The sequence below is a fragment of the Nyctibius grandis genome, chromosome 1, assembly GCF_013368605.1.
Source record: "Nyctibius grandis isolate bNycGra1 chromosome 1, bNycGra1.pri, whole genome shotgun sequence".
NCBI classification, from domain to species: domain Eukaryota; kingdom Metazoa; phylum Chordata; class Aves; order Nyctibiiformes; family Nyctibiidae; genus Nyctibius; species Nyctibius grandis.
In genome coordinates this window covers 49800827-49811062 of record NC_090658.1, presented here as the reverse complement: position 1 = coordinate 49811062, position 10236 = coordinate 49800827, and positions in this window count along the sequence as shown.

Sequence of the window (10236 nt, the reverse complement as noted above, 5' to 3'; positions counted from 1 at the left end):
TTTCAATTAGATCACAATGATACTCTTGTTTTGTAGTGTTTGTAATCCTCTACAAGGCTTATAAACACAGAATCACAGAATCAATCAGGTTGGAAGAGACCTCTGGGATCATCAAGTCCAACCGTTGCCCTGACACCACCCTGCCAACTAGACCATGGCACTAAGTGCCATCTCCAGTCTTTTCTTAAACACATCCAGAGATGGTGACTCCACCACCTCCCTGGGCAGCCCATTCCAATGTCTAATGACCCTTTCCGAGAAGAAATTCTTGCTAATGTCCAACCTGAACCTCACCTGGCGAAGCTTGAGGCTGTGTCCTCTTGTCCTATCACTAGTTGCCTGGGAGAAGAGGCCGACTCCCACTTCACTACAACCTCTCTTCAGGTAGCTGTAGACTGCAATAAGGTCACCTCGGAGCCTCCTCTTCTCCAGGCTAAACAACCCCAGCTCCCTCAGCCGTTCCTCATAGGTCAGACCCTCCAGACCCTTCACCAGCTTGGTTGCCCTCCTCTGGACTCGCTCCAACACCTCAACATCTTTCTTGAAGTGCGGGGCCCAGAACAGGACACAGTATTCAAGGTGCGGCCTCACCAGTGCCGAGTACAGAGGGACGATCACTTCCCTAGACCGGCTGGCTACACTATTCCTAATAGAGGCCAGGATGCCATTGGCCTTCTTGGCCACCTGGGCACACTGCTGGCTCATGTTTAGCCGGCTGTCGATCAGCACCCCCAGGTCTCTTTCCGCCGGGCCGCTTTCTAACCACTCTTCCCCCAGCCTGTAGCTGGGGGCCGAAGTGTAAGACCCAGCACTTGTTCTTGTTGAACCTCATGCCATTGGTCTCGGCCCATCTATCTAACCTGTCCAAATCCCTCTGTAGGGCCTTCCTACCCTCCAGCAGATCGACACTCCCACCCAGCTTGGTGTCATCTGCAAATTTGCTGAGGGTGCACTCAATCCCTACCTCTAGATCATCTATAAAGATATTAAACAGCACCGGCCCCAGAACTGAGCCCTGGGGAACACCGCTAGTGACCGGCCGCCAGTTGGACTTTGCCCCATTCACCACCACTCTCTGGGCTCGGCCATCCAGCCAGTTTTTAACCCATTGAAGAGTCCACTCATCCAAGTCCTGGGCAGCCAGTTTATCTCAGAGGATGCTGGGGGAGACCGTGTCAAATGCCTTACTGAAGACTAGATAGACTACATCCACAGCCCTGCCCTCATCTACTAAGCGGGTCACTTTGTCATAGAAGGAGATCAGGTTGGCCAAGCAGGACCTGTCTTTCATGAATCCATGTTGGCTGGCCCCGATGCCCCGATTGTCCTGCATGTGCCGTGTAATGGCACTCAGGATGATCTGTTCCATCACCTTGCCTGGCACCGAGGTCAGGCTGACAGGCTTATAGTTCCCTGGATCATCCTTCCGACCCTTCTTGTAGATGGGTGTTACATTTGCTAACTTCCAGTCAGCTGGAACTTCTCCAGTTAACCAGGACTGCTGGTAGATAATCGAGAGTGGTTTGGCAAGTTCATTTGCCAGTTCCTTCATTACTCTGGGGTGAATCCCGTCCAGGCCCATAGCCTTGTGGGTGTCCAATTGGCACAGCAGGTCACTAACCGTCTCCTCCTGGATTACAGGGGGTTCACACAGCCCCCCGTCCCTAACTTCAGGCTCTAAACCAACCTGGTGGTACTTTTTCCCATCTTTTTAGGTTTATCGACCCTTGCAATTTTCAGGTAAGAAATTTCAGAAGAAATTTACACCTGGTGATAACATGCTTGTTTCTGTTTTGGACCCCTTAGAAATAGTCTGCAAAATTCTAGGGGTTTGAGATCACAGGTTTAAAAGCACTGGAAAAATGAATGAGAAATGACGTTTATCCTGAACAGAAGTGTAATTATCACCTGCTCTGGCAGAGGAAAGAACCAAGGATAGTGCAAAGCACACTCAGTTATAAAAGCCTTTATTTTAGTGCTCTTTCTTGACATTAGCAGTAATAACAACACAGCTATAAAAAATCAGCATTAACTGAGCGCTATTTTTAAAATGCAGTGTTGGATAGGCTATCTGATCAGCACTTGTGCTCTGGAGGAATTCTTAACTCCTGGCTCAGTCCTGACCTCTTAGCAGCAAATGCTGGAGAGCAAATGGGGGATGGTGGGTCTTTTTGTGGAGTTTGGGTTTTTTTTCTCTCTTTTCGACTGATCAAAGACATTTCGGCCTGTTCCACATCCCTTGCCCAGAGCTTTGGGTTATCCAGGGGCCCGGTCCTGAGCCCCTCCTTAGGAATGTGAGGAGTCTTTACCAAGGAGATCTGATAAGGCGGAGCAGCAATTCCTTTGGTACCAGGCAGCAGGCGGCTCCTGCAGGCCTGCTGTGTATCACCCCTGACACCGCTTTCATTCTTTCTGGAGTCTAAGATTAAGTGAGCCTTAGGAGCTGTGCACTGCATTTTGGGCTTAGCTTTCATGTAGGAGACTGCAGCCACCAAACTGAAACGGCTCACAGAGCACGATCGTAAAAATGGGAGATAGAAGAGGCTGGTTAAATTGATGACCCCATCCCACAGCCCCTCATGTTTATTTTCCTGTGTTTATTTTCTTAGTGTTTACACTGGGGGCAGCCTTTGCTTAAAAGATTATAGCACCAGAGGGTAACTTTGGGGGGTTTTGTGCTTCATAATTATAATTTCCCTATTTACTCTTTGCTGGTTAAATACATTGGTTAGGCAGTTATTTTAACAACAACAACAAAACAAAAAACCCAACACTCAGAATACTCACCACAGGATTTTCTGTCTTAGGAAGCTTTTAGTTGATTAGCTCCTTGGTGATACACAGTATCCCTTGAGCCTCTCTGTAGAAAGGATGAATATTTTTATATGCCAGCTGGCCAGTGGTTTGGCCAGCCACATAATATAGGCAAGTGTTGCAAGAGCTGTTCTCAGAGCTGGCGCTAAATGGCACTAGTCTCTGAGGAGCTGACACTGAGTAGGAGTTGCGGACACATGCTTGCCCATGGATGCCTCCAAACACAAGGATGGGAAGAGGGGAGAGTGGAGACAGAGTCTGCATATTCCCACTTGGAGAAATGAAGCTGATTCCTGCCCTTTTTCCATGGTGAAGGCATTGCAGATGTACTAGAGGGGAACATCAGGACCAAGCCTGTTGTCCTGAGCTGCAGCAGTTACTACAAAGCCCTTAGAATCCTGGCTTGTGCTGGAGCTCTTAACTGTGGCAAAGCCAGCAGGTTGCATGGTCCTTCCTGGTAAGCTACAGAGGACTACCCGGCTCACACTTCCAGCTGGTTGAACCCATGCTGCTGCTATTTAATCCATCCTGTTGGACACATGAGCCCCAAATTGTCTTTCCAGAGACTAGTGCTGGGCAGTCAGGAGCCTCCTGTGACTAAGCTACCACCACCCCAAATGCTCACCTTCTGGGACTGTCACACAGAAGACACTCTTCATGGGCTGTAGCAGTGTGAGTGTCCTGAGGAAATAAATTACTTCTCCAGAGAGTGGCGTACCTGTAAAACATAAGGCTGATGCATTGAGCAACATTAAATTATCTAGATATGAAAAATCTTTCACATTTTGCAGCTGGCATAGGAAAGCATGGCCGATTCCTAGGAGATGCTCAGGCATGTCTAACTCTACTGCAGCCACACTTTTTTTCCAAAGTCCTGTTCTCCCAGGAAATTAGCCAGTCCTGACATACCTGCAGTGTTCCCACCTGTCAGACCAATGTCTGACTTCACCATTTTTATTAGCCCCTTCAGAAAAAAAAAGGGGCTAATTAAAATTCAGGGCTGCTTGGTCCAGGCTGCCTACACAGCATTTCCTTTGTTGCTGTGCAAACCTGTCCATGTTGCTCTGTTCTTCCTCTCCTCCTTCACCACTGCTGATGCTCTACTGATTTTGGAGTTGAGGCAGGAATGGCTAAATATGATGCACATGCCTTGCAAAGCCCAGCCATTCCTGACAGGGGGTTCATGATTTTAGGAGTTTACCTTACTGAAGGCTAAGCTCACCCATTTCCTCAGGGCTATGTGCAAATCTGCAAGGGTCACATGGCATCTGGCTTCTCTCAGTGTTTGTGAAGTTGTGCCAATGCCATTCTAGTGAGTGCTGGTTGGGAGCTGAAAGGACTGAGGTGCAGTTACCTATGGCTGGTGGCCTTAGAATATACAGGCTGTTACATGTTGAGAGAGGGTCTGCACTTGGATGTGAGATCCGTAATACTGAGCTGAACAGATCAAGCAGTAAAAGCTGTTTTCTCCTGGGAAGGGGGTGGGAAGGGAGTTGCCAGTCAGTGAACTCATTTTGCCCATAAAGTCAAAGGAAAGTAGTTTTTGTTGTGCCAAGGACTCCAGCAGTGTGAGTTGTTCCTGTGCACCTCTAAAGGTCTAAACATCTCCCCCTCCTCCAGCATTTCAGCTCTCATTTCCAAATTTCCCACATTTCCCTTCTCTCCTTTCAAATACTGCTCCTTTTCCACCATGCAATGTATCCACTGATATTGTCCTTTCATCTGTTCTCCCAAGACCCCTCTACATGCATGGCTGCATAGACATCAGTATGCCACTTCTGTCTGAATCCTACCTGCTGACGTCCTCTGTCTTCCTCTGAAGGCATCAAACTGTCTATCTCAACCTTCCTTTATGTCCTTGATGTGTGCCATCCTTCCTTACTGCTTTGCTGTTCCCTAGCCATCACCCTGCCTTCATCTCTCTGCTTCTCCCTCCTTACCTCATCTCCTGAGTGCCAGCAGACTTTTTGCTTCTTAAGGGAGTCACCTGAAAAATGCTAGTTGTGTTCCGATCTCACAGGTCATTACACTACTTTTAGCCGCGTTGGCTGTAAAGGTCTCTCTCTTTCCTCAACACTGCTCTTAACATCTCATGAGGCCCTTTTCCAGCTCCACTACCTATCCCTTAAGGAAGAGGAGGAAAGGTGCCTTGTCTTCTGGGCTGGGAGCCAGCTCATGGTAGAAGGGGAACCAAACGGAAAAAGAGCAGAGAGGGTGCAGGCCAGAGGCTTGAATGAAGTTGTGACTTTTCTATCAGTAGGACAGTGTGGGAGACTTTCCCCGCAGGACACTTGTCTGCTCTGCTGAATCCAGCTGTCCAAATAACCAATATTGTCTCTATAGTAAAGGCAGGACTCAATTTAGGATACAAAGATGTGATGCCAGTTCAGGCTCACTCATAAATTTTTATGAGCTGGAGAAACAGTTCCTTTAAGTGTTGGACTCATAGATGTTACTCGCTTCCTGAGATTTTAATCTCTCTTGGCTGGAGCTTTCAATGCATGAACACGTCTATAAGGGTGCTCACAGACACTAATTCTAGCCTAGGGAGAGATTCAAGCATTTTGAAGGGAAGCCCCTGCCCTGTGTAGCAGCTGACGTCTCTGCAGAGAACAGCTAAGGAGATCAGCCTCTCCAGGCTGACAGCTGCCTGTGAACGACCCCCTGTTTCTCCATCAGAGTTGTCTTGCATTCATTCTCTTATAAAAAAGTGCTTTCATCTGTTTCAGACTCAGCCTATTCACATTTTACCTTCTTAAAACTGTTGCCTGAGCACTGACATTGTACATGTGCCTTGTCCTGCATTTTGGATGTTTCGGAATAGCTGGGGCAAACCCATTTCTAATCCTAAACCAGCGGCTGTGACTCAGTTGGTAGGACTTAACACCCTGCTAAAATAAACATGCCACTGTTGTGATCTGTGCTTTTATAATGAAAGGGTAGGGAGGCGGATCCTGCATATGAACAATAGACTTTTGTATGGCAGCGGCTCTGAAGTCTTAAGAGCCATTTACTGAAAACTGCTTGACTGCATACCGGTTGTTCACATGAGCATGCATCAGACATTCCTTGCACACACCCATGATGTAAGCTGGGAGGATGGGACTCTGTCAGCAACCCAAACCATGTACTTTCATGTTTCCTTTTTGGTTCAGAGGTGGCTGCTCATGTAATTAATGTCCACTATCAAGCTAGCACAAAAAAAAAGGGCCTATAAAGCTCAGCCAGGAAGCCACTGCTTTTGAAAGGCTATCACAAAGATTTGTGACCAATTTATCTCCTTGTGGAAATAAAAGGGGAAGGAGAATGAGACTTGGTCCCAGACAGCAGGATTGCTTAAAGGCATTTTGGTGTAGACATCCTGGGATGTGGAGGTTCTCACTCTCCAGTGCCTTCCACCTTTTCATTTGTCCATTGGTTGCACCCATGGCTGGAGACTGGCGTAAGAGGAATATTTCCCAGCTATTTACCACCCACTTGCCATCGATGTAAATATCTATGGCAGGTAAAAGGAAAAGGTAGCATGAGTCTCTTCCTCTGTAAGCCTTGCTGCCCCTCCCTTGTGCTTTCTGTCACTGAATATACTATAACCCCATATAGGAGCAGGAGCGACCAAGCTGCAGAAGTGCAAGCAGGGGTCTTGAGAGTGAAGCATAAAAAAGGGCGGTTCTGTACAGGCTGGTGTGCAGTATGGCATGAGAGAAAGGGGTTGTTATAGGCAAAAAAGAAGATATATATTAGAATTAATCAGAATGGGAAATTTTGTCATTTTATTTCCTGCAGTAAATTTTGATGACAAAACTTCTTCTCTATCCCAGTAAGTATGACCAAGTGCCTGGGGCAGGTGATTACCCGTGTTACCTGACCTTTTCTGTGACACAAAATATGAGGAAGCTCCATAACCTTCCCACAGGGTGACAGAGAGTCTCCCTCAGGCCTCAGCAACAGACTCCTTCCCTTGCCCCAGTATCGGTAAATCACGTAGCCATCCAGGACACTGTTTCTCTACCAGGCGTCCCTGACCCTTTTACTCCCATCCACAGTGCTGCCTTCTCCCACACATGTCCCTCCAACTGCAGGCCCATTAGTCTGCATCTTCTTGCATTCAATCAAATCGGATTACCTTTTCAAGTGGCTTCCTGTACTTTGAAATTATGGAGCTATGATAGACCTCCCTGGAAACAGGTACTGGAGTCCAGCTGGGAATGTCTTGACGGTTGCAGCTCTGAACAAGCTTCACATTTCCTATCCATTTTAGGGAGATTAGCAAGCCCTCTGTGTATTTCTAATCTTGCATCGATCTTTATGGAAATTGCCCCAGCATGCTCCTGAGGGTTGCAAAACTCCTATCCGATCCTTGTTTGGAAACACCTCTTCATTTTGTCAGTCCTTATGTGAGCCTTGAACCAAGAAGCAAACAGTATTTAGAAAGACAGGGCACATAGAACTCCACCTCTTGCTTATCATCTGAAAAAAGAGTAATTACTATTTTGCTTGCGTTCTTGCTTGCGTATTCATTTCTTGTGAACTGTTAATATTCCACCAAAGTGCTCCCGCCTCCAGAGAAGTGCTGAGGTCGCTTATCAGAGTCACTCCATCCATTTCACAGAAGCCATTCCATAACTTCAGGATGGTGAGGACTATCAGTCAGGCCCACCACAGTATGGTGGGCATATAGTGGGGACTCGAAGGTGAAAAGTGACAGTCTATTACCATCAGTTCCTTAGTCACTGAGCAGTAGCACAGGAATAGTCACGTATACAGATAGTTTCACCCTGGATTATATCTCTGGAAAATCATCCTTGTTGTTTTTTTCCTATTAAAAGTAACTCACAGAGTCTGTTCCAGGATCCACTGCAACCACTGGAAGACTGCTGACTTTGGCAACAGTAGCTTCAGTCCTTCATATGCCAGTGGATGGATGCCCTTGGCTTTCCCACATGAGAGAGCTAAAGCTTGGTGAGGTCAGATTAAGCAGGAGGCTAAAGACTTCCGAGCATTGTAGGACAACTCTGGAGAAATGTGTAGGAAAAACTGTTAGAGCAGCGGGCAGGAAATCTAGAAGCAATATCTGGTTCCTAACAGACTGCTAATTTTAATAGTCTCTCTGTGAGAAAAGGCATTTCCATTCTGTTTGCTAGATTCCCTAAGGCCAACAAGCAGACCAGAGTGGACTAAATATGTCTGTGGCTACTTTAAAAAAAAACTTCAATATGCTTAACTGTCAGAAATTACAAATATGATGCTAAGTGTGGACTCTTCCATACCAGCCCTCTGGAGGTATGGTAGTTTTAATTATTCAGCAGTAAAGCCTGACTTAATTAAGTTTTATCTTAAACATTCTCTTCCAGAGATAGATACCTTTTTAAGTGACTATAAGTGTTTTTCTTAAACAGACCAATAGAAAGAAATCCAGAGTACACTACAAAAAATCTCAGTGCCTTTTCATTGTGAGATCTCTGCTCTGGAGGGGAGGAGAAGAAAATAGGGAGTAAAACCACATCACATGGAGAATGCACACCAGGAAGTTTAATGCAGCAGTTAAAGAATAGCAGACAATGAGCAGGGACATCTTCAACTAGATCAGGTTGTTCAGAGCTCCGTCCAACCTGACCTTGAATGTTTCCAGGGATGGGGCAGCTACCACCTCTCTGGGCAACCTGTTCCAGTGTTTCATGACCCTCATTGTAAAAAATTTCTTCCTTATATCTAGTTTAAATCTACTCTGTTTTAGTTTAAAACCATTACCCCTTGTCCTATCGCTGCTAAAATGTTTGTCCTCATCTTTCTTATAAGTCCCCTTAAAGTATTGAAAGGTCGCACTGAGGTCTCCCTAGAGCCTTCTCTGCTCTAGGCAGAAAAAAACCAGCTGTCTCAGCCTTTCTTCATAGGAGAGATGTTCCATCCCCCTGATCACTTTTGTGGTCCTCCTCTGGACCCACTCCAACAGGTCCATGTCTTTCCTGTGCTGGGGACTCCAGAGCTGGACGCAGTACCTCAGGTGGGGCCTCACCAGAATGAATGGTAATTAATTTTGATATTCAGCACAAATGATTCTGGCTTTGTGTGTAAATATGTCCAATTCCCTCTGATTCCTGCTGGTCCCTTAAGCTGAACCTGTGTTGAGCCTTGAGGCTATTTTAAGCTATGGTCCCTGGGAACAAGTCTGGTGCCTTTGACCAGCCAGGGATTTAGGCGGTGCAGGGTGCACATGCTGTTCCCCCTGAAGGCCCTTCTGCAACAGAGAGGAATGGTAAAAACAAGATTTTTTCATGACTTCTGCATGAATCTAGCTGTTCATGGTAGCTTTTGACTGGAACTGGGGCTGTAAGGACACACGGTTTAGTACATCATGGTGCAAGCTATAACCTAGTCGTCTGCTGTGCAGAATCCCTCTGCAGAGATGAAAACCCAGCCAGGAGGAGTCATCTGTTTCTTATCCTTTGCATTGCTGTTGGGGAACCACAAGGACCTTAATCCCAGGGGCTAAAAGCATTCAGGACTTGGTTTTGCAATAAGTGGAGCTCAAGCCTGTGTTTTGGGTTGCAAGTATTCTTTTACAAGTCAAGGTCCTGATATGGGCTTTTAATTAATTATACTTTGAAATCTTCCTCCTTTCTATTTAAGTTTCGGGTGTAGGTGCAGAATTCCAACAGAGATAACTTCTGCTAAAACAGAGCTCTTTGGCAGCATGAGTAACTCAAACCTCAGAGAAATAGCTTAAATATTGCAGCCTAAAGTGTTTGCTGAAATTATAATTCAAAATGGATAAAAGTCCTTTCATTTCAGCTTTTAAACAGAAGCACGGCCCTCCTAAAGACGTAATCTATGAGGCACGTCAAAGGTTTTTGACATTTGAAATTATACCTCCAGTACTGAAGAGAGGCTGTCAATTTGTAGCTTTGTGCTTTTTCTCCCTCTAAATGTGAGTAATTTCTTTTAGCCCTCAGTACATCACTTGTATATTGTTTGTGGAGCTGCTTGGGTTTAGTAGATGAGAATCAATAAATGAACCATTTACTGACTGTGAAATTGACTTTTATAATTGAGAAACTGCTGAAAATGTATGTATATCTGAAGGAAGCAAAAATCAAACTGCATTATACTGTATGTTTGCTGCAGATCTGAAAGAAGTAAGTTGATCCTTTTGGATAAAGGTCACAGAATCATGGAAATGTTGGATGGAAGGGACCACTGGATGTCATCTACTCCAACCTTCCACTCCAAGCAGTGCTGTCACCAGCACTACGTCAGGTCAGCCATGACTTTGTTTAGATCAGCTCTTGAAAAACCTCCAAGGATGGAGCCCACACAGACTTCCTGGTAACCTGTTCCCATGCTGTGCTACCCTCCTCATGAGGAAATGTTTTCCTTTGTGTAATGCAAAAGAATCATTCATGGTTTCAACTTATTTACAATTTT